This window comes from Lissotriton helveticus, chromosome 4_1 (genome assembly GCF_964261635.1).
Source record: "Lissotriton helveticus chromosome 4_1, aLisHel1.1, whole genome shotgun sequence".
NCBI classification, from domain to species: Eukaryota; Metazoa; Chordata; class Amphibia; order Caudata; family Salamandridae; genus Lissotriton; species Lissotriton helveticus.
The window spans coordinates 565,328,839-565,353,587 of NC_136063.1; the positions used below are offsets into that span (position 1 = coordinate 565,328,839).

General features: G+C 44.1%; 1 protein-coding gene and 1 long non-coding RNA gene across 3 annotated transcripts in view; one reads left to right on the plus strand and one right to left on the minus strand.

Annotated features, from left to right (window-relative positions):
* The window catches only part of TRAM1 (translocation associated membrane protein 1), a 306,166-nt gene that overhangs the window by 93,188 nt on the left and 188,229 nt on the right, over positions 1-24,749 (plus strand). The window lies entirely within an intron of this gene.
* LOC144827237 (uncharacterized) lies at positions 7,709-8,621 on the minus strand. Its single transcript, XR_013610094.1, has 4 exons — positions 8,557-8,621; positions 8,370-8,472; positions 8,221-8,285; positions 7,709-7,834 (listed from the first exon to the last, which is right to left on the minus strand). It is a non-coding gene; the product is annotated as an uncharacterized LOC144827237 (long non-coding RNA).

Consider the following 24,749-nt stretch of genomic DNA (forward strand, 5'->3'; position numbering starts at 1 on the left):
TACATTTTTTGTGATGTTTACAGCAGTATGTGACCAACAGAAAAGAACCGTTGGTAATCAACTAGGAGCTCACACATCGTGGACTACGCTGGAGTCGGCTTTGTACCCGAATCTAGTAATTGTAATGACTTGGCCAGAGTAGGAAGTTGTTACACTGTTTTTATGTAACAACACGTCCTATTTTTTCAAGTCCACTTGTTTTTAGTTAGGTTCATAGGCCAGGCGATTGTTTAACAAACTGGAAGTTGCTGTTAGTGGTATAAGATTTAAAGGCTTGTACTTTAACTCGTTTCATTCGTACTCCCCTTTAGAATACTTGTGCTTCCTATGTTTTGAAAGCATTTCAGCCTTTGTTAGAATTGGTTTTGGGGGGGGCAAGGGAAGTCGTGGTTTACTGGACTCAAATTGTGATATATGGGAGACTCCTGCATGCCTCTATGTAGGACCGGCCTACTTGTTGGCTTGATAACTGGACCCTAAGAAACATTTTAGTACTTGATTCTCATGGTGGTGAAGCAGAGCGATCTAAGGCTTTTTAAGACAAGGTTTACAGGAAAGGAAGAGGTGGGTCTGTAGAGTTACCGCTGTTTGTGTCTGTTTTTTTTTTCTTTGAAATGGCTGCTCTTGAAGAGCACTAGCTCGCCAATAACGCTCCAACTCGATTGGTGTGCCTTTAAATGCGCATGCTTGGAGCGCAGCTGGTGGGCGCAATGGACAACAAGGATGCTGTTGCTGTAGATATTGAACTGATGCAAGCTCGCCACAGCGTACCCTGCTGTTTTAGTTTGGTTCTGGTCCGTATGTATCCAAAGACCATGGTCTACCACCCAAACCTGCTCACTAAACCACCTGGGCACACCTATCGGGCAACAACGGAAGAGAAGGGGAAGTCACCAAAGCTGTGTCCTCAAACCGTCCACCAGGATCCCCAGGGGAAGACTACTTCGAAGCTGCAGTGTGACGGAGGCAGAGGTCGAAGTGCATTGAAAAAAGTATGGGAACTGTGATGCTGCATGCAATGAGGGCGCGGTCAGTGAGCGTGGGGGGCGGGGACACACGTGTGACTACAAAACGAAATATTCTGTACTTTTGTTCACCTTCAAGGAGCTACGTATAAAATAATGTGCAGCTTGAATGAAACATTTTTTGTAAAAAGTCAAGTTAATCAGTGGGAAATGCAGTACGGTACATTATGAAACCTCTATTAGTTAATGCACTGCAGCAGTGAATGTGTAACCAGAGAGCCACATTAAATTTAAGTTGGTGCAGTGAAAAAAAGTGATTAGTGTATTTTTAGTGCTACAGGTCCCAGCTTGTGACAAAGTACTGTGAATATGTAAGTCATTATTTTAAGCTTATTTACACACAGTATAAGATAAAATGCTACAAAACATGCAAACAGGTTAAAGATGAAATGGTGCTTCCAAAATATAGATGTTAGTAATGGCTAGACTGTACGTAATGCATTTTAAAAAATATTAACTGTCCCTTAAAAGCAGGCACTTCACAAGTTGGCTGGTAACTCCCTTGCACTCAGGCAAAAAGAATAACTCTGTTATTACAAGGCTCCAAGTGATTTCATCAACCGTAGCGGCTGTCAAGGAAATGTGGTAGGGCAGCGCAGGCTGGCCGTGTGTAACTAACAAAACAACTTTAAAAAATGTATCTGTCGGTTTTCTGTCCTGAAGCTCTCAGCCTCCCCTACAGCTAACCCAGACACCGCTTGCATACCCATGAGAGCAGTGTCGTTATTCGGCAGAGCAGGCTTGTTTTGCGCTCCATCGGGAGCTGGGAGCCTGTGCCTGTGCCTGCTGTTCTCTCCACCCAGGAACACAGCTGGGTTGGAGATATGTCAGTGCGCATGATGGTTTGGCTTGCCTGATACCGTTCTGCGTATTGACCGTAGTGCCCAGCATTCCTCCTTCCTGTGCTGTAATGCTTTGGCCCCGTTCCCCAAGGAGGAAAAATAAAATGATCTGCATTTTATTTTTCATTTGCCTCTGCTGCCGCGGAGGCAAATGTAAAATTAACCCGTTAAGTGCTGCCGTTGAACGTTCGGAGCACTACCTGGCTGGTGCTGCGCACGTTCAACGGTCGACGCAGCCCTGCCCGTTTTTTTTAAACGGCCGTACTGCCGCGAAATAGTGGCAGCGGCCAACAGGTTAAAAGCAGATTATTTTTAATTGTGGAGCAACGCTCCTTCCCTGTAGCGGAGGAGTCGCAGCCGTTAATCAATTAAAGCCAGTATGGCTCCCAAGCACCCTTTACACTTGCAGATGAACTAGTTGTGCACATTTACATTTCTTTCAGGCAAGCAGGCACCCTGGCAAGAAGGCTTGTCGATTGTTTAGTTGTCCCAACACAGGAGACCTACTGAATGACACATCAGTAGAAGCTTTTAAACTATCTGAATTAATCATCCTGGGGCTGTTGTCATTTCACAAAAGATGGTAAACGTTTTTTCATACATTTAAAAAGTATGGGCAGGTCGTGCCCCTCCATCCCGCCCATGTCCACCTCTGGCCAGAGGTAACACAAGCCTGATTTGCATCTGTTTGATCTCAGGAGGCACGTGCTTCTGGGTATGGGAGCGTTTACCAAACTGACCAGGTGCAGTCAAGTCGCAAAATGGGGTGGTAGCAGCTCCCGGGAAGTGGAGGCCAAGTACAGTATCTGTTGCTGTGAAGCTGGTCCTTCCCTCCTCAGTTCTACAATGTGTGTTCAGTAGTGGTTGCGAGGAATCACCTTCCACTGCTCCCACATTTATCTGCTAGGCTGTAACCCCCTTTTCTGTACAGATTAAACCTTCTGTGGAGCCCCTCCAGTGCTCCTTATCGGATATTTGGCTTCCTCTACCTAGATTAGATATCATAAGCACTTTTAGCAAAGTTCATGTATTCAAGTCTGGTCCTGACTTGGCATGGGTGCAGGACTTCTTGAACCCTGTCCTCGAGCTAAAAGACCATTCAAGTACAATTGAGTGTTATGATAATTCTTTTTAAAGCGTATGTATTCCATAATGCATCTTAGCTCTGCAGCGTACATAGGATCCTCCTGTGGCATGATATTAGTTGGTAAATAGTCAGGTTTGTAGATCCTTCCTAAATCTAAGTAAATTTGAGTGGGATTTCAACTTTAGAGGAAGGTTATTCCATAGTTTAGTGCTGCAGCCTATAAAACGTCTACTTCCCCAGGTGGTTAGTTTGAATATGGTGGGCTTAACATTTTTGGCAAAGGTGGACCTAAAAGTTCTGGGGGAGTGACCCATTTGAATCCACTCCTAAGATATTCAGGTACCAGCGCTTTGCAGGGCCTCATGAGCAATACAGAGAGCCTTAAAGGCATTCCATTTCCTGGTGGGTAGCCAGTGTAGTCTATACAGAGCCTGAGATGCTGACTGGAATTTAGGAGTGCACAGAAGCATACGGGCTGCTGCTTTATGCAAATTTTGAAGTTTATTCATCAAACGTGCTGTTGCATATTTAGGTTAAGGGCATTCTAGTAGTCTATTTTTGACAAGACTTATGACACAATTGCGGTGTTCTGTCGTTCGTAAGGAATGCGGGGTATGATTTTTAAAATTATCATCTGAGTGTTAAAAGAAGATAAAGTGAGCACATTGATTTGATCCACAAATGTTAGTTTGTTGTCAAGTGTGAAACCAAGTTCCTGACTTTTTTTGACGGGGGTAAGAAGCGCTCTTGATTCTGGGGCCACCAGATAGGTGACCAAAATGAAGTCATTCCGTAACAAAAGGACCTCGGTCTTCTCTGAGTTTATATTCACACATTTTCCCTCATGGAGTGTGCTTTCATTTTGGCTTCAAATTAAAAACTCAAAGCCAAACACGGTCAACGGAAATGTCAGGTAAATCTATACCAGTCATTGCGGGGCCAGGACTTCCCAAGTTCCCAAGACAATCCAAAACTAAATCACATTTAAACATCACACTTTGCATGCTTAAAAGGAATCTGATAGAAAACTGTACTGCAGTCTTTATGGTTGTAGATCTGCAATTGCCCATAGCGCTGATGAGGCACATCACTGAATGTAAAGTAGACCTCCTGGTGCTAAAGCTCTGAACATAATGTAGACATTATGGTGCTAACAGAAATCTGGTGATGAGACAACTCCCTAACACACGTTCATCTCATTCTCCTTGGATGCGAGATCATAAGACATGCTGGAATTGGCCAAGTAGGCGCTGGAGTCATACATTTTTTAAACCCATCTAAAGTGTTCATAAGTAACCAACACTTGTTGGCTCTAAATGTTTACATGCGTATATCCATTTTCTCAAAAGAGTTGAAAACTTTAATTTCTATTGCCCTCGGTTGACAAAGGAAAAGTAATTGATGAATGTCTGGAATCCTTGACAAGGCAACTTTAACAAAAAAAATATACCTGGGGGTCATATTCGCTTCAGTATAAAACATTAAAACAAATAGGGTCCAACCTACAAACATGGAGGCAGGTTACTAGGAGTTCACTACCGCGAACTGCAGAATACCTCGAAACGGCCTGCGAGCACACCACGGCAGTGTGAGAACTGAGCTGTTAACGCCACCCTTTGACTGAGTGATTGCCCAGAAGAGTCTAGCGCCTGAGGAATATCGTATGTTATTGACGTCATCCTGATAGAGCCCGCAGGTCACCCGACTAATTATTTTACTATATACGTATCAGGCCCATAAAAATCAATTCTCCTTAATCAGGTAACCTTACGCTCTTCTACCAGTATCCCAGTTCCTTCCTAATTTATTTCCAGTGTACCTGACTTACCAATCCACCGTTGCGGGTACCTATTGATCACAATAGATCAGGGAGCTAGCTGTAAAGAAAAGGCAGACACCAAAATACTTATACTTTGTATATTCTATTTGTACTTTTTATAATAACCACAAACTCAAGAAGTTTTGAAAACCTTTATCTAAAATTCATCAATCTCAGAAAGCATAAGGTTCACAGTGAATAAACAGTCGATAACCAAGATCATAAAGAGCTCATATCCATAAAGAAAGTAAATGAAACCAACCATTTGTGAGTCTAAAGGAAGGTAAGAACAGGGAACATGCTAGGCAGCAGTTTCAGAATTTAGACTTAATATGGAGAGACTAAAGGAAGGGGAAGAATAATGAGCATACTAGAATTTCACAGTGAAATATTTCCGCATAAAGAGGAACTAGAAGTAAAGTACCAATAGACCATACTATTAAACCGGTGCAATTACTTAAATCGACTAGAAGATGGGTAAAGAAAAGGAACATCTATGTATCATGAACTGAAAATAGGAATGTACTAAGGATGGGTAAGAAAATGGAACATGCTAGAATAACGACAATGTATGACTTCGTTTTAGCGGTGCGAAAAGCATGTAAAATCAAATTTGCAAGAGTATGACTTTATTAAAGCAAAAGAAAGGAAGATATAGAAGGTGCAGAGTAGATTTTCAGCACTATATTTACCTAAAGTGGTGTGAAGACCAACCCTGGCCACGGGTCAGTTAAGGACGGGAAGGACCCCAAGGGAAGACAGTCGCCAGTAGGCCAACAGATGCAGAATGGATACCCCAGGACAGGACAGGAAAACCAGGTAAGGTAAGACCAGCACCCGCAGTTCGGAAACAACGCCTGCGCTCCACCCTCTCTGCAGCTATCAGTCAGAACCCCGATTGGGTTATCGAACTCCCCAGCAAAGTGCTCCGCCAGCCCTTAAGGTTTCTTAACAAAAACCCTTGAGTCTATGGAAATTTCGGACAGAGTGCTCCTCAGCCCTCTGTATCAAGTCACCTATTGAGTGCGTTGGGTCAGTGACAGGTCAGCTATTCGGACAAGTCGGACGACTTCGCTAGCTAAACCTAGGCTAGTTATACTGTTTTCGGGTCAGTGTACCACCCCCAAAATGTTGCAAGTGTAAGAATCCCCAATTTCGATTGGTCCTCAAATAGGATAGGATAACACACAAACCACATTTCACCTTTACAATACTTCATTAGCATACTCTGGGACCGCCTATTGAATTTGGGGTTCCCATGACATGTTCTACAAAATACAATGGATTATATACAATTGTTGCATTTGCAGGACAGTTCAGCTTCGTTCTGCTGGGTCGCTGGTCACTTTCTCAGGAGCATCTTGACTGTGGCTGCCAGCTGGCTGAGTTCCACTGGTACAAGGTTTTCATCCCTCTGCCAGAATGACATGCGCAGTAGGGACTTCTAAGATGGGGTTTGGACTCCCTCCCAGGCCCAAGGGTTACGATACATGAAAAGTAAGCGAAAACAAATTAACACACAGAAATAAATGAACACACTGTATACCATGAATAGCTACTCTATACCCCTTACTTTATACTAACTTATAGCATTAATATTAGAGGCAAACTAACAGTAGCGCAAAAGCAGCAGCGCAAGCTTCGGCATGTGAGAACACAAAGCGGCCATCTTAATGCTAGTGCGCAAGTGCAGAGATTTCCACCAGAACTGCGAGTACGTCACGTCACATGACTATGACCGACGCATGCGCAGACTAATTTCCCGCCAAGCAGCGGCCATTTTAATAGCAAGCGTTATTACTGTTTAGTACACATAGGCAAGCGTCTCTGGGACACCCCCTTGTAGTGTAAAAGTGCAATGTTAGTAAGACAAACATTTTAATTAGATTTATTAACACTATTCCAGGTTCATGAGTACAAGCAAGTCGCGTAACGTGCGAATCCTTGCTCCATCAATCCCTCCCATCTGGTTGGACGCTACCTGCTATTCAGCAGCTTTCTGAAAATCTTCTGGATAATGAGTGCCCTGAAGTGACTGCAAATTAAAAGTGAATCGCTCTAAATAAATGTGTATATTGAAAAGTTAAAAATGAGGAAAATGTTCCTAAATCTACATTTGACTCTTCCTATAGAATACCGATTTGGATTTGCTCGAAAATAGAAACGTCTTAAGATTTTAGCCAAATCACAACGCATCTTTAAATAATTGAATATGCTAAGCTTCAAGGAATGTAACAACATAAAAATAAAAAAGTCCTTGTTATCTCATAAGCAGCCCCATAAGCGCACTATTGGTGTATTTCTTTTGTTGATGTTAGTGGCCCTGGAGGAAGGAGTGAGTTGGCACTGAGCTGCTGACTGAAATTGCGCTGGTGCTAATACATAAACAAACAGCTTACTATTTATTCCCTGTAATATGCGTAAGGGGGGTGAGAGGAAGCCCTTGAAGTCCCAGTCACCCCCACCCCCAAGAATAACATTAACACACACCTCACCCCATCTCTTCCTTTTCTTTGGAACTTTGCAAGTTTCCAACCTGGCAATTAGACAGTGGAAAAAAAGCTGCTCAAGGTGCACCTTGCGGGCCTGGTATAAAGATTTAAGGAGGCACCCTTCAATGAAAAGGGAATGGGTCTCATATAGAAAAAACAAAGATTTCCCTTTTCCTGGTTATTGTAGATAGATAAGTCAGAAAATGAACAGTCTTATATGTCAGTTCTAAGTCACATAAATATGAGGCACCCACAGTAGATAACAAATTTACAAATAAACTACTAAATATACTTGTTCTTATTCCATGCAATTGTCTTATTTCAAGATAATAAGAGGTAATTGAGTACTAGAGTCATATTAAAATTCATACATTTATTTCGTTGAGTTGTATTCAGCAAAAGCAAATTATACAATTTTTACAATTTCTTTAAAAACATCTTTATAAAAAATATGTGAAATGCAATTAAAAAAAAAAAACAGGAAAGCACAGGAATTGTCGACGCGGCGTTTCGGTGAACTGGCTTGAACACCTTCTTCAGGACTATGCTTTTTACAGGTTAAAAACAATCTAAGTAAAAGATAGAAAGAGTATTTTAATTAAACATTCTAGCATCCAAAAAACCTCAAGCAATGGTTGCCCAATCTACATTTTTCTCATGACTGATTTATTATACCTTTAGCTTTGACACATTTCACAAATACAGTATTTCGGTGACATTCTACTATTCGTTACCCCGTGGGGCCTCATATTACACTTGTGGTCTCCCTTTAGATTTAATTTCAAGAAAAGGGGGACTGGTTGATTTAACATCACTGTTACCTGAGTGTCCACATTTTATACTGGGCTCTCAGTGTCATCATTCCTTTTAGGTTATAAGGAGGCCTGCCATTTTGCTAAGAGATTATTAAATTACTCAACTGTTAAACATGTTGCAATTTTAATATATCACTCACTTATTAGTTATTTGTATTGGAAGGATCCAATATCTTGTTCCTTTTCCAATTGGTGATTAAGCACCCTATAAGAGAAAATTATAGCACTCAAACTGGTGAGATAAGTTTTATGGTCATTAATCAAATCAGTCTACCGGCTTAGTACTGACCTTGTTATTTAAAAGCAGGTGAATTCTATTACTCCAACTGCGGTGATAGTGTTTAATCCAAGGTTGATTTTCAATTTCTTCCTTTGGACATTATACTGGGGTTCTAGGGGTGTAACATAATTTTTGTAAATATTCTAGTTTATCCCCATTATTTATATTTAGAGGTTTGTTGACTACAGGCTCTTACCTTAAGTTTAAAACCCTATAGATCCCTGGTAGGACGGGTGTATGTATTTGCTGCGTTTTAAAGCTGAAAAAAGACAACAACAAGGGACAGGACTATTTTAATGTGCATTTCTCCAAGCCCTTTTCTTAAAAAACGTTATGTTTCTCTGTTTTTTACCTTTGGCTTATACTTGTTACATCTCATACTTTCTTGTAGGGTTCTGCTCCCTGGTAGAGTTTATTTTTCTTCTCAGGGGATTTCTTCTAAAAGAACAAGATATATTACTTCTATGCTGTTCTGGGTTTTTTTTAAAATAAAAGACTATTTTCCTATCCATTCTTCTTACCTTGGATAACTGCAGACCCGCTTCCACTCCGTCCTTTGCTGAGACCGTGACTGAGAAAGATGTCTGGGTTTGTTGTTTATTTATACCGTTCTTAATTGCTTAATTAGTTCTTTAATTAGTTCTAATTTGCCGCCAAAAACGGGGTGGGTAGAAGCTACTAAGAATATATATATGTAACCCTGTCGGCCATCTTTTAGTGTGTTATTTTGGTGGTCAGTCACGCTGTTTTTCGAATATAGTTAATGCGTGCTGACTGTTCAGTGGTGGTATTGTACTCGAGTTTCATATCTATTTTTATAGCGTATGAACCAACATTTACCGGCGGTATGCGTCATTTACGAGGGTCTGCAGGCCAATTTATTTCTAAATATTAATCTCCGTTCTCTCCATTGTTAAAAAGTCTATTTATGGGCCTACTATCAGTTTGAACTCGTTTGGGTTTGTTAATTTAAATAAATGTATTTCTTTTATTCGAGGCCATTACCGCTAGCTTTGTCACGTGTGACCGGTACTGTTGACAGGGTTTCTCATATTAGTGACGCGCTCGGCGGGTTGTAAGCGTGTCGGCCATCTTAGAATGGAGTGCCATTCGGAAGTTAGAATGTATGCATATGGCCCATATCCTCTTTGTGGGTTTTTACCGGGTTGGGTGTTTTGTCTATATGCATCTATGATCCATTTACAAAGAGTACTTTTGCAGGTATATCAACCAATTCGTAAATCCGACCATTTTCTATTTGGCAGATCAGTTGAGAAGTTGTATTCTTAGAATGGAGTACCAATCTTTGATTGGAGTATTAACATATAACCTATTTCTTCTTTATACGTTTTTTAACCATTAAAGATTTATATATATATTCGTGAAAATTCATTCACGCGTTTTCCTTCTTGTAGTTGACTGTCTTATTGAAATCTATACCAGGCCATATTACAATTATGCCGGCCCGGTGAGAAAGCCCTTTCGTGTTGGCATATTGCCATTTCTCCATTAAGTCAAAGAATTCTATTCCATTCCTCCATTGGATCATAGGATTCTTTCCCATTCCTCCCTATTATTTAATCCACTCTTAAATGTCTCAAATTTAGACATGTAGAACTGCTCTCTCTTTTTTCGTTTGGTGTCTAGATTTCCTCCTCTCTTATTTAGGGTCACTGCTTCCAGTATACACCATCTGATATCTTTTTCTGTATGTTGGGCACTGGTCCAATGTTCCACCAAAGGTGCATTGGACCGTTTAGTCCTGATTGCTGACCTATGTTCGTTGAGACGCACTCTGACTTCTCTGGAGGTCTCGCCAACATAAGCTAGTTTGCAGGGGCATTGTATCATGTAGATTACACTCTTAGTTTTACAATTCACAAGTTTCTGAAATTTATGGGTCACACCTTGATATTCAATAGTGGTTCCTTTGATAATTTGGTTACAGTTTTTACAGGATCCACATGGAAAGTTTCCCACAATGTTCTGGCCATCTAGTGTTGCTGTCTTATTTGTTTTCTCTTTGTACGTATGGACCAAACAATTCCTAATTGTTCTATTGCGTCTAAACGCAAAAATTGGTTTAGGAATACTGTTCGTGTTACCTTTATTTAGTAATTTCCAGTTCTTATTTATAAGGTTTTTCACTTTATTAGTTACATTTGTGTAATTCGTAACGCAAACTATATTTCCATCATTATCCTTAGATTTTTGTTTTGGTTCAAAAAGACTCTCTCTATTGTAGTATTTGTCTCTTTTGCGTGCTTTCTTGATCATTGTTTTGGGGTATCCTCTCTCTACAAACTTGTGCGTTAAGATGTCTGCATGTTTTTCATATTCACGTTTATCTGTGCAGTTGCGTTTTATCCTAAGAAATTGGCCGAAAGGTATATTATTACGTTGACTGGCTGGATGGTTGCTATCATAGTGCAACATAGTGTTGCGGTCTGTGGGTTTTCGATATAATTCTACCTCCAGTTTTCCTTGTACTTCTTTTATTGTTATATCCAGAAAATTACAGCGTTCATTGCTATATGAGGATGTAAATTTTAAATTACTATCCCCCATATTGATCCATTCTATGAACATTTTCAGATCTTCCTCACTCCCTTTCCAAATAAAAAAAACATCATCAATGAAGCGGGACCACCTGTCCACGTTTTCAAAAAATGGTGCCGCCTCATTGAATATGTGAACCTCTTCAAATGCTGCCACGTACAAGCATGCCAGGCTTGGAGCGCAGGTTGCGCCCATGCTGGTTCCTTTGGTTTGTTTGAAGTAATCTTCTTTGAATAGGAAAATATTATTTTTTTAAACTAATTCTACACAACTGACTATAAACCTTGAATGGTCTGATAGTTCATCCTGGTCGTTTTTTAAGAGATTTTTGATCATTTTAATTGTGGCATCTTGAGGTATGTTTGTGTACAAGGCCTCCTATATCTAAGGTCACAAGCCATTCCCCCTCCTTATTGTACACCGTATTCTCTATCTTCTCTATTATGTGGGTTGTATCTTTTATATAGGCTTTTTGAGTTGTTACCAGTGGTTGAATAAACTTGTCTATATATTGACTTAGAGGTTCAGTTAGTGATTGTAGACTGGATACTATAGGCCGCATAGGAGGGTTTGTTATGCTCTTGTGGACTTTGGGTAGTCCATATATAGCTGGCACTGTTGGTGTGTCATTCCTCAGGTAGTTGTACTCCTCCTGGGATATTATTCCATCTTCTAATGCATAATTTAAAAGGCTTGTTATGCGTTTTCCTAAGTCAATCCATTCTTCTCTGTTGCTCACTCTATAATGGTCAGCGTTATTCAAAAGATCTTTCATTCTTTTTTCATAGTCTACTGTGTCCATGACGACAATGCTGCCACCTTTGTCGCCAGGTTTTATGGTAATCTCACTGCACTGTTCCAAACTTGTCAATGCTTTTTTCTCATTGTAAGTCAAATTATGGGTTACCCATGTTTTTGATGATAGAATTTCCTCTAGACCCATTTCTACAACTTTTTCGAAAATCTCCACTTCTTTGCCAACCATGGCTATTGTGAGGGTCCATGTGGATTTGGGTTTCAGACCTGATCTATTTGCTACTGTTCGTGTTTCTTTGCCTTCAAAAAAATTTTTTAATCTTATTTTTCTGAATAGATTTCTAATATCTCTTTCGAGGTTAAATTTATCAGGGGGTCCAGACATGGCAAAACCTAAGCCCTTTTCCAAAAGTTTGATTTCATCTATACTGAGTGCTCTAGACGATAGGTTAATGACTATGTCCTTTTGACTTAATCCCAACTCTTTTGGGAGCGTGTTTTCATGTAAGGACGTTGTTGCCCTTGATTCTGGGCATAAAAACCCCTTCCTCGGCCCCGTCCTCTTCCTGTCTGGGATTGGTTCTGTTGGTTCTGCTTGCGTCTCTCTAAAAAAGACAAGCTTTCTTTGTTAGTTATTTGTCATCTCCTTATCTTTAGATAATTGTTGTTCCGGTAATCCTTCATTTTCTGATTCGCTACTCATATAAGATGAATCAGAAAAAGTCACACCCTTTCTTTGACCATATCGTCTATTGTTTTGTCCGTTTCTTCTAAAAGATGGTTCCTCCCTCAACTTATCATAGTAATCTTTTTGTAGGTATGGGTACGTTGTTTCAGGGTTATATTTATCTATATCTTTTCTTAGTTTGTTGTTCTTTTTCCCAACTAAATAGTCCTTGCGGGCCTGCCATATACCAATGCACAATAATAGACTAGTGTGAGCAGGTACTCATTGTTGAAGTATGCTAAACAATGTGGGTGAGGGTTCCCATTTTTTTGAAAGAAATGTTTCTGGGGATACTTTTGTGAGGAAGATTCACAAGCAAATTCCCCACCTTAAGAAGTCGTCTCCCTCCTGCCCATAGTATGCCAGTGGCTTTTGTGCCATTTTAATTTCTATAATACGTTACCCAGAGTCTTCCGTTTTCACTGCATAATTAAACCCTTCAATTACCATAATACAAATCACCTAACCATCCTATAAACAAAGCAACAGATTTCTGAAAAGGTGAAATGCTTTGTGTTCAGTTATTGGGTACCCCCCTTCGTCTTTAAAAGTGTAACTGGCAATGATACCTTGTAGGGTACTTTTCAGTGAAATCAACATCGGTCTTAATTTCTGTATACAGAAATTGTTCAATTGTTGTCTCGCAATCTTTTTAGAGATAGCACGTTGACACACACTTATTTTGAAATCTTTATGTATGTCCACAAGTAGCGTTACATAGCATCTTCGAAAATATGCATTGTGACTATTCTCATATCAAAATGCAGCTAGGACTCAATACTAGTGTTTTACTAAGGAAAGGCCAGAACCCTAGAGGAGGGAGAACGGGGCAGGGGGCAATTGGGGGATACTTGGGATGCTTCGCTCCAGGAGTATCCTTGGACTGTGGAAGTTCCATGTCTCATCAGGGCACTTAAGATCGGTGTTCTGACTGTCTCTCTGCCAGGTTGGTGCAGAGGTAGCATGGTGCTGCACACTTTAATTCATTCTGCATGTTTGTGGCAGTGCTGTCCCTCTCAGTGAATGCTGTGCGTGGCTGCCTGTTGGGAGGCGGTGCTCCTATCTACTGGAAAAAGTCACTTCTGGTAGGACACTTTTTTATTTTTATAATTTGTATACCTGTGCTGTACATTTTTGATTGGTTATTCCTGGTCTGTGGCCAGTCCGTTTTTCATTGGCTGTTGGTTTTCCTCTGTAGACCTCTGTATGGTTTTCATTGGCCCCTTCTGTGGTGAGCCAGTATTTAATGGCTAACAGTTGGATGGGTTTTAGCCCAGGGCTGTGTTTGCCCCACCATAGGTTTTCAGGGCCGGGATGTGGTTGGGAGCTTCCTCTCCTATTCTTTCTGTGTAGTGCAGTTTTGGCCCAGTAAGTGTTGGCTGCCAGATGTTACTGCCCAGAAGGGGGGGGGGAGGGGGCAGGCTCAGGTCGGCGCGCTTCTGCCTATGGCTGTCCTCTGGCCATGAGTCCCGTTCTTGCTGCAGTGTGTGTCGGGTGGGGGGGGGGTTGTTTCGAGCAGTGTTCGTTCTGTCGCCCCTCTATGGCTGGGTCGTGTCCATTCCATTCTAGTGGCTGTTCTAGCAACTGCGCCAATCCCTGTTGTCTCCTAGGTTATGCACTCCTTTGGTAATATGTGTGTCATCACGTTCACTCCCCTGTTGGCAGTTCTTCGAGGGATTTCAATTCCGTGTCTGGACCACTGTTGGTGATTGGGGCTTCTCTTTCCTTGTATTGTTCAGACTGTGCTGGTTCTTCTGTCTTCTCAGGATTTCTGTGTGGCTGCGCTGTAGTCACATTGCGTTCCATTTCGGGATCTCATATTTGTTGGGGGCCCAAATTTGGATGGTTCTGGGCATTGTGCGACGTTGCCCGGCTTCATGGATTCATCCACATCCACTGGAGCTTTGTTCGGCTCTTGTTCCGGAAGTCTCCGTCTGGATGTGTTTGCCTTTTTCCCTGGGTTTTAGCAACAGTTTTTTGGTTTCAGGGTTGGAAGCCCTGTTGTGTCCTTGTCAGTTGTCACATCCCTCCATTTCCTGTGATCCAATGGTCTGGTTTGGGTGGGGGATATAGGGGCTCATGTTGTACTGGTGGCTCCTGCATGATCACGCTCTCTGGTTTCGGCTGTTGCAAGTGACAATGGTGTGTCTGGAGTGACCGCTTCCATTGGTTCAGTTTCCCCTGCAGTCTCAGTTTCCTGGTGCCCTCTCTGGGTAGTTGTGCTGGTTGGCTTCATGTGCAGAGTCTCTCAGCCTCTGTCCTCTCTTTTGTGATGGCTTTCGGAAGGTTGCTGCCAGGTCTTATGCTTGCATTCAGTCAGTCGTTTCCCGCTTGGTGTGATCAGCCGTATGTGGTTCCGCTTTCAGTTTCTCTTCCCCGGGTGCTGGTGTCCCTCCCAGATGGGCATATAAGGCTTTACGAGCCACTCTTTGCGGGGGTCTGATGGTTGGTCTGGCTCTGGTCTCCTGGATCTTTAGGGGAATGCCACCTTTCCGTCCTTTTCCTGTGGCGTGTCTGTCGTGGATTTGCGGGCTAGTCGGTGTTCTCCCAGGGTGGGCTTGTCTGTGCGGCTGCTCCTTCTGTCTTTGTTGGTGTTTTTTTTTCGGGTGGTAGTAACATCTGCTCGCCAGCTGGGAGTGCTCAACTTGTTGTCTTGTCTTCTTTGGTGTATTTGGTTCTGGTAGTGCTGTCCACTGTTTTGAAAATGGGCTGTCTTCCTTATTTGTTTGACCTTGCTGTGCCTTTTTATTTTCTGTTGGGTTTTTTGGTCTGCAGAAAACTGTACAGATGTCCTGTATTTTTTTGGGTGGGGGGTTGGCTTAGTATGTCTCATTATGTAATCGAAATAAGCGAGGGATGAGGAGGTAATACTTCTATTACTCACCGGTAATTTCATTACTCCATGTCCTACTCTCGCTTATCTTCATTATGGCCCTCCCTCCCTGTAGTCAAGCCTACAGTCTACGGCAGCTTGGTATGTATAGGAGTTGTGCAGGGGGCGGGACATTTTTATATTGGTAGGAGGTGTGTACAATGGCACAGGGGCTTCATTATATAATGGAGATACGCGAGAGTAGGGCAGGGAGTAATGCAGTTACCTGTAAGTAAACATTGTTCCCCTCCCCTCCAAACCAGTCTGACCTTTTCATGCACAGATCTGATGGTAACTTGGAGACGTTAATGTGCTAAGAGACGTCACAAATTTTAGAGCAATGCCGTTTAGTGTTGGAGACAGTCACAGGTGTATTTCGTACTCCACTATCCTCCCATAGTGAGGAAATTGGCCAATGGGTAACCCTTCACTCTTCTCTACCTGTCTCTGTGAAGGTCATGCTTGTCTGCAACAATACAAAACAAGCATTGGCATAGCCAATAGGTCTCGCCTTTGGGACCTGTTCCTCCCCTGCCTTCCGCGGGAGCCCACACCAGCGAAGCCCTGCTTTTTAAACCTTTCCTGCTCTTATTTTGCCTCATATTTTAAAACTTACCTCTGTCCCCTTCAGGGACCTATCTCCTGCCTCGTGGCCCCCCGCGCAGCCGAGGTTGACGCTGCAGCGGGTCAGGCTTCCTTCGCTCGCCGCCACCAGCGAGCCGCCCCTTAGCCACGCCCACCTCCGCTAGGCCACGCCCTGAACGCCACCATAAATCATGTGTCTCCCCCGTACGCGCAGCGGACGGGCACAGCAGGCGAGCCGAAGGCGCGCCTAAGGCAAGCCCGTCTGCGCCCGTCCGCGACGGGCCGGGACCAGGGGCCATGTACCCTGCCCTTTCCCTGGTGTACACTTCAGCCCAACTTATGGCTCTCACCGCTGTCTCCCCTCCCCCACCTTCACTCTTGCAACACCTTGACACACTTGGTATTCTTGTCTCTTCCCCTCTTCACCCGACTCCGGTTGTCTCTAGTCCTACTCCAACTGCTTCAGACCCCCTTTTTGTCCTTCGTTCTCCCATCGCTCCTGTCCCTACTGTAGCTTCTGCTTTACTGCATAACACCCGCTCTGCTGTCAAACATCAGACAGCTCTCTTTAACCTCTTGACCACTGATTCCCCGGACTTCCTTTTTCTGACCGAAACTTGGTTCACTGCCGATTCTCTTCCCGACCTCCTAGCCATTCTCCCTGACACCCATTATGCCCTCCGGGCTGATCGCCTGGACGGTAAGGTGGGGGGAGGGGTGGCGATGATCATTCGGTCGACCCTCAAATTACAACTTCTTAACCACCCTCCCATACCCAATGTGGACTACCTTGTGGCTCGCTCTCTTAATCTTTCTGCCCCCCTTACTGTTGTCCTTGTCTACCGTCCCCCTCAATCTATGCCTTCCTTTGTAGCCTCCCTTCAGGACCTTATGGCCACTCTCGTGGTCAACAACTCCTCCGTCCTTCTGCTCGGCGACTTTAATTATTGGCCGGGCGACCCTAAGGAAGACCTCCCCTCGAAAGATTTTTCGGACACTCTTCACCTACTCATGCCCAGGGTCACATCTTGGACCAAATTTGGTCCTCACGTCCCATTGTTTCACTCCCTCTCACTTCCCCTTGCGTTTGGTCGGATCATTTTACCATCTCCTTCTCTATCCATCTGGGAGCGGTCGACAAGTCCCCCCTTCCGAAAAACATCTTAGCTCGCAATTGGAATCGGACCGACCTTGACTCCCTCTCGCTCACCTTGGCCTCCTCTGCTCCTAACCTCACTAATCTTCCTCTTGAATCCCAGGTTAGTGCAATCGGCACATGGCTTTCCTCTTCGTGCGATCTAGTCGCTCCGCTCCGAAAGATCAAGGCGGTTCGCCCATATGATGCGAACAAATGGTTCTCTCCAGAACTTAAAACTCTTAAACTCGACCTTAGGCGGTCGGAACGCCACTGGAGACGGAACTATTGCCCCTCCTTGCGCATCAAATACAAATCACTCCTCACTGAATATAAAAAAGCGATCCTAGCGGCTAAAACTGCATATTTCACTGAGAGAGTAGCTCTCGCGGCTAACAAACCCCGTGAAATCTTCTCTCTGGTCCACAATCTTGCCTTCTCTGATCGCTCCACCCCTAATTTAGTTCCCTCACAGTCCCTCTGCTCCTCACTTAACGATTTTTTTATCGACAAGATCGTGAAGATCAAAGCCAACATTCCTACAGTACCTCAACCCCGTCCCACTTGTCCCCCTATTTGTCCCTCCTCTTCCTTCGCCTTTTTTCCTCCCATCTCCACCGATTTATTTCTGAATCTTTTGGTTAAGATCAAGTCCGGCTCTCCCGCGGATTGCGCGCCAGCACGCATTCTTAAAACTCTTTTTACCAACTGCCCTGCTCCTACTCTTGCTCTTCTTAACTCCTCTTTGGCTTCTGGATCTGTCCCTTCCTCCTTCAAATCCGCTATAGTTCTCCCTATTCTTAAAAAAAACCGGTCTAGACCCTTCTCTTCCTTCCAATTTCCGCCCCATTTCTCTTCTTCCCTATCTCGCCAAGATCCTTGAAGCTCATGTTACTTCCTGCCTCTCCACTTATATAGAGGAGAATGGCCTCCTTGCATCCCATCAGGCGGGATTCCGCCCGGGCCACTCTACGGAGATGGTGGTCCTCGCAGTCTTGGACGAGCTCAAGGGGAAGGCCGATTCCAACCTCCCTCAAGCCCTGGTCCTTCTCGATTTGTCCGCTGCGTTTGACACGGTTGACCATTCCATCCTTCTCGACCGTGTCAGCGCAGCGGGCATTCGGGGCGCAGCCTTTTCCTGGCTGACGTCCTTCCTGCGGGATAGGTCCCAGGCTGTCCATCTCCCCGGTTTCTCTGCTCCTTCCCGCCCAGTCACCTGTGGTGTCCCCCAAGGTTCCTCTCTTTCCCCTCTCCTTTTCAATCTTTATATTCACCCCCTCATCACCTCCCTTCTTGAGCTGGGGGTCTCTGTGTACAACTACGCAGATGACCTCCAGCTCGTCTTTGACCTTTCCTCCACCCCTAATTCTCTTCCTAAGTTTTGCTCCACTTTAGTTTTTATTTCTGATTGGATGAGCGCCAACCATTTGAAGCTCAATCCAGACAAGACGGAACTTATTCTCACTGGTGGTCCCTCCAATCCTTGGTCCTCTGCACATTGGCCCCTTTCTTTTGGTCCCCCCCCCGGTGCCCGCTTCCTCTGTCCGCACTCTTGGCATTAAAGTCAGTCATGACTTATCTATGCACAGTCAGATTAGCGCCGTCGTGTCGTCTTGCTTTCTCTCTCTTTGTTTAATCCGGAAAATCTCTCGTTTTTTTTCTACTGATGCACTTAAATCCATAGTCATGGCCCTTGTCATCTCTCGCCTTGACTATGGGAATGGCCTGTACGTGGGCATACCTGCTTACGAATCCCGCCGTCTACAGGCCATCCAAAACCAAGCTGCTCGTCTTATCCTTTCCCTCCCCAAATCCTCCCACATCACCCCAGTTCTCAAATCTCTTCACTGGCTTCCAGTCCACTTCAGATCCTTTTTCAAATTGGCCTGTCTAGCTTTTCGGGCTCATTTCCGTTCCGCACCCTTGTTCATCACTTCTCTTATTTCTTCTCATGCCCCGGTCCGCACTCTCCGTTCTTCTTCTCTTTCTCTTCTCCATATTCCCCGCTTCCGCAAATCCAGAACGGGAGGCACCCGGTTCTCAGTCCTGGCCCCCCCAGTTCTGGAATAGTCTTCCTCTCTCTATCCGGTCCATTCCCATCTACACTCACTTCCGCAAAGCTCTTAAAACTTTTCTTTTCTCCCAGGCATTCCCTTCCTAAATCTCCTTGGGTCCCCTCTGCTGTGTTCTGATCAGGTCCCCAGCGCCAGGAAGCCGTTCGGTCACCGTGCGCTTTATTAAATATTTTATTCATTCATTCATTCATTCACCTTATAAGTGTTTAGTTATCCAGCACAATATCCATGGTGCAACAACATCAAGTGTTGCATGGCTATACGCTTATAAGGTCCCAAAGGCGAGACCTATTGGCTATGCCAATGTTTGTTTAAATGTTTTCTGTCTCTTTAATAATTTGTAACATTACTTGACCGGGCACACAGCGATTAGTTACTCATTATCGTTAAATACATAATTGTGTACGAGATGTCTTGTGAAGCCTTGTAATGCAACCACCACAAAACTCACAAATAGGGCTATTTCTGCCACAGCTGCACGGGCGTAGCGGTAACATGCGCTCGTTTCTGCTGGATGAACCCATAAGAAGTGTCATTTTGAATAGCAAGGAAGAAACAAAACAGGGAGCTATGTTCGGCTCCCTAATGCTTTAAGAATTATATGCTCAGTGTATGGTTATCACACACTTATTTCTGCGAGGCATGCTGCGTCTTGTACATGTCAGCCAATCCGACAGGAGCTCAAAGACAGATGATGTGCCCCCCGCCGTGCCGGCACGCAGACGCGCAATGAGACATGACTTTCAGCGCTAACAGCCATAGCGGCCGAGGTCTCTGTGTCCGGCCCTGGGGGCGCGCAGAGAGACTGTGCAGGGCCCAGAGCCCGATGGCCGCAGCCCTCGGTGGCGAGTCTCCAAACTGCTGTCTTCCTTGGCAGCGCTGTTTCTGGGTCTTAAGCGCGAGCCTAGCGTCAAGGAAAGACTTAGGAAAATGCAAAGTGCTCGTACCTGACTGATGCAAATCTACAGCGCCGTCCCAGGAGTCCTAAAATAGCCTTTGTCTCAAATGTGGTGATGATTCCAGGGCTTGCGAAAAGAACGTGCGGATATTAATTCACATTGGCTTTGGCGTGTTGTTCTGAATAGTTGTTGTTTGCGAGGAATATCCACCCCTTCCACCTCTTAAGTGAGTGAAATGCTAACAAGGTGTTTCGCTGTATTAAAAACAGAGAGTTATATTTTAATTGAGGTGCAGAAGAGAAGAAACAGAATATGAATTGCAGTAAGGTTTGGCAGAGGTAGGGTGCAATGGCCAGCAGCAAAAAATGAATCACGATAGCGGTATTAACGAGAAGGTGGTAACCGAGGTACTCGCCCACAGTAACAACTGGGGTAGAGAGTCTTGTAGAGAGCTACGTAGCTAATTGCTGTGGCTTCTGCTTCGTTTAACAAGCGCGCGCGCCTCGCTCTGAAAGGAGGCAGCAGGAGGATGGGGCTTGCGCCTGTTTCCCTTGCGGGAGCGAGCAGGGACCAGCTATTAATTACAAACACATGGTTTTGAAAGCTCGCTCCCGCAAGGGAATCGCCAAACGTGCACACGTTGCCATTGAAAGCAATGCAACGCGTGCACGTTTTTGGGCGAAAAAGCAAACCGATTCCTTAAGGTCTTTTTTCTAAGCAGTGCGCTCTGCGTAGGTGAGACCTAAAAAGTCATGTGTAAAATTCCCAAGGCCTTCCAGGTATTTCTATTAACCTCTCTTAGCTGCCTTCTTGAAGTGCACACTATCATATAGATGGTCTAATCAGATTACCCAGTCTTAGTCTGTGCCCTACTTTATTAGCTATGCCTATCTACCATTGGTGCCAATGCCTAATTTGTGGGGGGAAAGTGCAGGTGTCTGAAGCTCTGCTCAGAAGCTGGCATCCTGCCAAGCCTGGTAGTCTTCCATCTACTAACGGGCAATCCCTGACCCTTTTTCTCGATCTTGCAAGCTCCTGCTTTCTCCCTCTTGTGAAGGTTTTGCCATCTTTCTCTTCCTCCGTCTTTACGATCATCGTCTTTCTCCCCCACTTGCACTCTGTAAATATCTGATGCAAAAAAATAAGTTCCAGTCCCCACAAATAAATGGTCGCCCCCCCACCCCCCAACAACTTGCTCAAATTAACCTCTCATTGGTACACTACATTGTTAGTTAGTCCCCCTACCATAATTCTGAATGTTCCCTCAACTACTTTAATGCTTTTACTACTCAAAAGGCTTATTCTGATTGGGCGACGTTTACCCATAGGCATTTCAAGGTGTCTAATACTAAAATAAGTGACATGGCAGTCAGGTGTGGTGTTATCTTCTTTATCGCCAATTCACATTGTTATATCATGGTTGACATTATCAGTCTTTTTAGGTTTCGCCCTGGCGTTGCAACTGCGTAGCAGTTGCTCCGCCCAAGGGCGAAATCTAATGTTAGCTCTATAGTGGCGACTTGAAACCGCCCCTTCTTCCATTGGCTAGCTCCATAAATGGAGGCTAGCCATTGGAAGAGATTGGCCGTCAATCATGTTTTCCAGAGAAAACGCGATTCGGGGGCGTTTCTGGGTCTTTTTTTAAGCCCCGCCCCTTGTTGCTGTGTGTCCCGGGCCGCGCTGTGATTGGCTGCAGGCCCGGGATACCCCAGTGACTTAATTTCCCGGGCCGCGCTGTGATTGGCTGACGTCACGGGGGTGTCCCGGGCCGGCAGCCAATCACAGCACGGCCCGGGACCTGACTTGTTTCACTCGTGCCAACCAACAGAATGCACGCGATGTTCATTACTTGACCAACTATAACATACCCCCAACATCCCCGATGCAGGTGGGAGACTCCCGATTTTACCAGCCAAAAAGTGCTTCATTGTAGCTGCCTCGCGTCTAACGTTGACTCTGGCTCAATAGAAGTCAAAGGGGGGAAAACAGTGCCCTGATTTTTTTTTTCTCAAAACCTCCTCCACTTTACAGGTATAAAATGTTGGCATGATTGCCATACGGAGTCATTCCATACACAACACGCTGTATTACAATTTAAAAGGATTCTTTAAATTCCCCACACATTTCTTCTGATGTCCCCTATTGCAATCAGTCTTATTTGGTAGGGTAAGAAAGACGGGTCGTGATAAAGCGTGTGGAACTACAGCTTGAATGAGCTGTACAGCTGGTCTCGCGGACAGCTAAGCCACCCCTCCAGTCTCAATCAATAACCCCAGCAAGGGGACACAGCCGCTGCGCTTGGGCAGGTTTATGATGAAACAAGGGGTGGCGCAGCAGTGGCCATCAGCTGCCCCATTGAATGCCCAGCGGTGCGGAACCTTACGACATAATGAGCCCACCGCCACTGAGCTCAGGTGGGAAGCGCTGATGAGGGCGGGAGGGAGATTAAGCCGGCAAACAAACATGGCTGACTGGAACGCGCCGCTCAATAAATTACTTCCTCCGAGTCTACGCCCTTTTAAGGAGCAGGAAGGCCCAGAGTGACAGAGGTATGTGAAAGGAGACGGACACCGTCTAATGCCCAGCTCCCCGGGTGACAAGAGGGCCTGGCGTTATCTTCCAATGCGTAACTTCTTTTTGGACCAGTGACGTTGCTAGACTATAAATTCATCAAAGGACGGTTGTCACGTCGCTGTTTTGCTGTAGTCAAAATTTGTGCTCATCAGAGCAAGTTGTTTGGCTGTTCACTGGCGACCCTCGCAGGTGAGCCCATGCAGCACGCACTGTGCTGCTACACCGCGTCACTGTCTGCAGGGCGTCACAGTAATATTGTAGGCCCACCATAAAAATCGCACCCACTTTTAGTCCGAGAATGTGTTTGGAATAGGGGTGACGGGACATTAATTTTCCGTTCTGCTGTCTCTAGATAAGTCTAACTACTGCTTTTAACACTCTTGTGGTAAACGCCGCTTTTTGTAGGTTTTCTGAGGAGTGTTGATGTAAAACCATAAGCAGTCAGATGCTGGCCTTTGCATCATCAGAAAGGCTGTTTCGGCCTTCTCGCTCACTGGCCTGTCTATGATTGCCTACAAGACAAAAAGCAGAAAGCTAGGAACTATATTTTATTTTCCATTTCACAACTCTGCGCTTAGATTCTAGGGCATATGGTACCATCATTTGTTATTTCCACCAATAGCATGTTGCTTTGTGGGGCTGGTTAGTTTTGCTTTTAACAATTTCACCGTGGACTCAAAACCCCAGCACTCAATGTGCTGTTGGGTGAACATATCAACAAAAGAACAATAAACTGTTTTAAATTTGGAACAAAAAATGGACTGTGGATTAATCGGTTTATGAGCAAGGTTACCAACCTGTACGATGTGATGCATCCTGGAACTGATAGTACCTTACTCATCAGTGTTCCGTTTTGATTTATATGCTCGGCGCTTTGTGGATGAAAGCGTTCCCCAGGATAGCTCCATAAGTGAATTAATTAAGATGAACTTGTTTAAATAGGTGTGCGAGTCTCCATCTCAACTTATTCTGTTGGGTGAAGTGCCAGAATTGGCCAATTGTCAGCTATGTTTTACAATTTTACAAATTTGACTTGTTGGATATCTTTCAATGTTTGCAAAACTACTCCATGTAAAAACAAGCATTTACAATGCAACGGTTTCGCCTTTGGAAAACTTAGAGCTATTGGCAATGTAAATGACAATGCCATTTATTTATATGTTTTCAAAACCAACACAAATACAAATTTTGTCATTTACAATGCCAATAGCTCAAACTTTTCCAAAGGCGAAACCGTTGCATTGTAAATGCTTGTTTCATTCTGGCAACTATCCCAAACCTCTCGATTTCCACCCACATTCATTGGTTTTTATGGCGCAGCACAGAGACAAATATTATGCATATGTTCTTTATTGCCCTCTCACAGCAGCAATAAAGTTAAACATTGAAATAGAAGTTTAACCTTAAAACATTCAAAACATGTATAAATACTCCAAGCATGTTGCCATCTTCTTTCTTTGTTGCTGCTCACGCACATAAAATAACTTTTCATAAGTCTGAGTATTTATGAATGTTTGAAATGGTTTATGTATGGATTTTTATATTGAGGTTTGTGATTAATAGAAATGAATTTGTAATTCATGTCCACGTGTGATGTTGGATGTGGTAAATGTATTTTCATGCTTATTTGTGTAAAAGTTGATAGGTTAATGGATTCGAGGCTGATGATCATAAGAAATGACAAGGCTTGAATTCTTGATTCCTTTATTCTGTTTGGTAAATTACGGCAGCTGAGCGCAGTAAATTTGGCTGAATTTAGTTTTTGTAAGTGGGAGTGGATGATCGGCAGTACGTATGGTTACTTTTGAATGCATGTGAGGCTGTCAGCCCACTGAAGGCGCGCCTCATTTTTTCAATGCTAGAATCTATTGACAGGGGCTCACTCAAGGTGAACCCCAATCCTGAGTGAAGGTAACTCTTGCCACCTCATACTGAGCTGTGAAGTGACCGACAGAGTTTTAGAGGTACAGTACAGGCCTTTCTTATTTCATCTCTTTGAAAAAGCTGCCTACTGGCTGCCTTGCTAAAGTGTTTTCTATTGAAGTTTCGTTTATAAAAGGTGAGGGGAAAACCACGAGACTAGCATGGCTGGGGCATATCTTGTGGGTACAGATTAGTGCATTGTAACCAAATAAATGTAGTTTGTCCATTTAGGACAATCTGTGCATAGATATGCCAGACTGTGATCATATTCCAGGCTGTCCTTT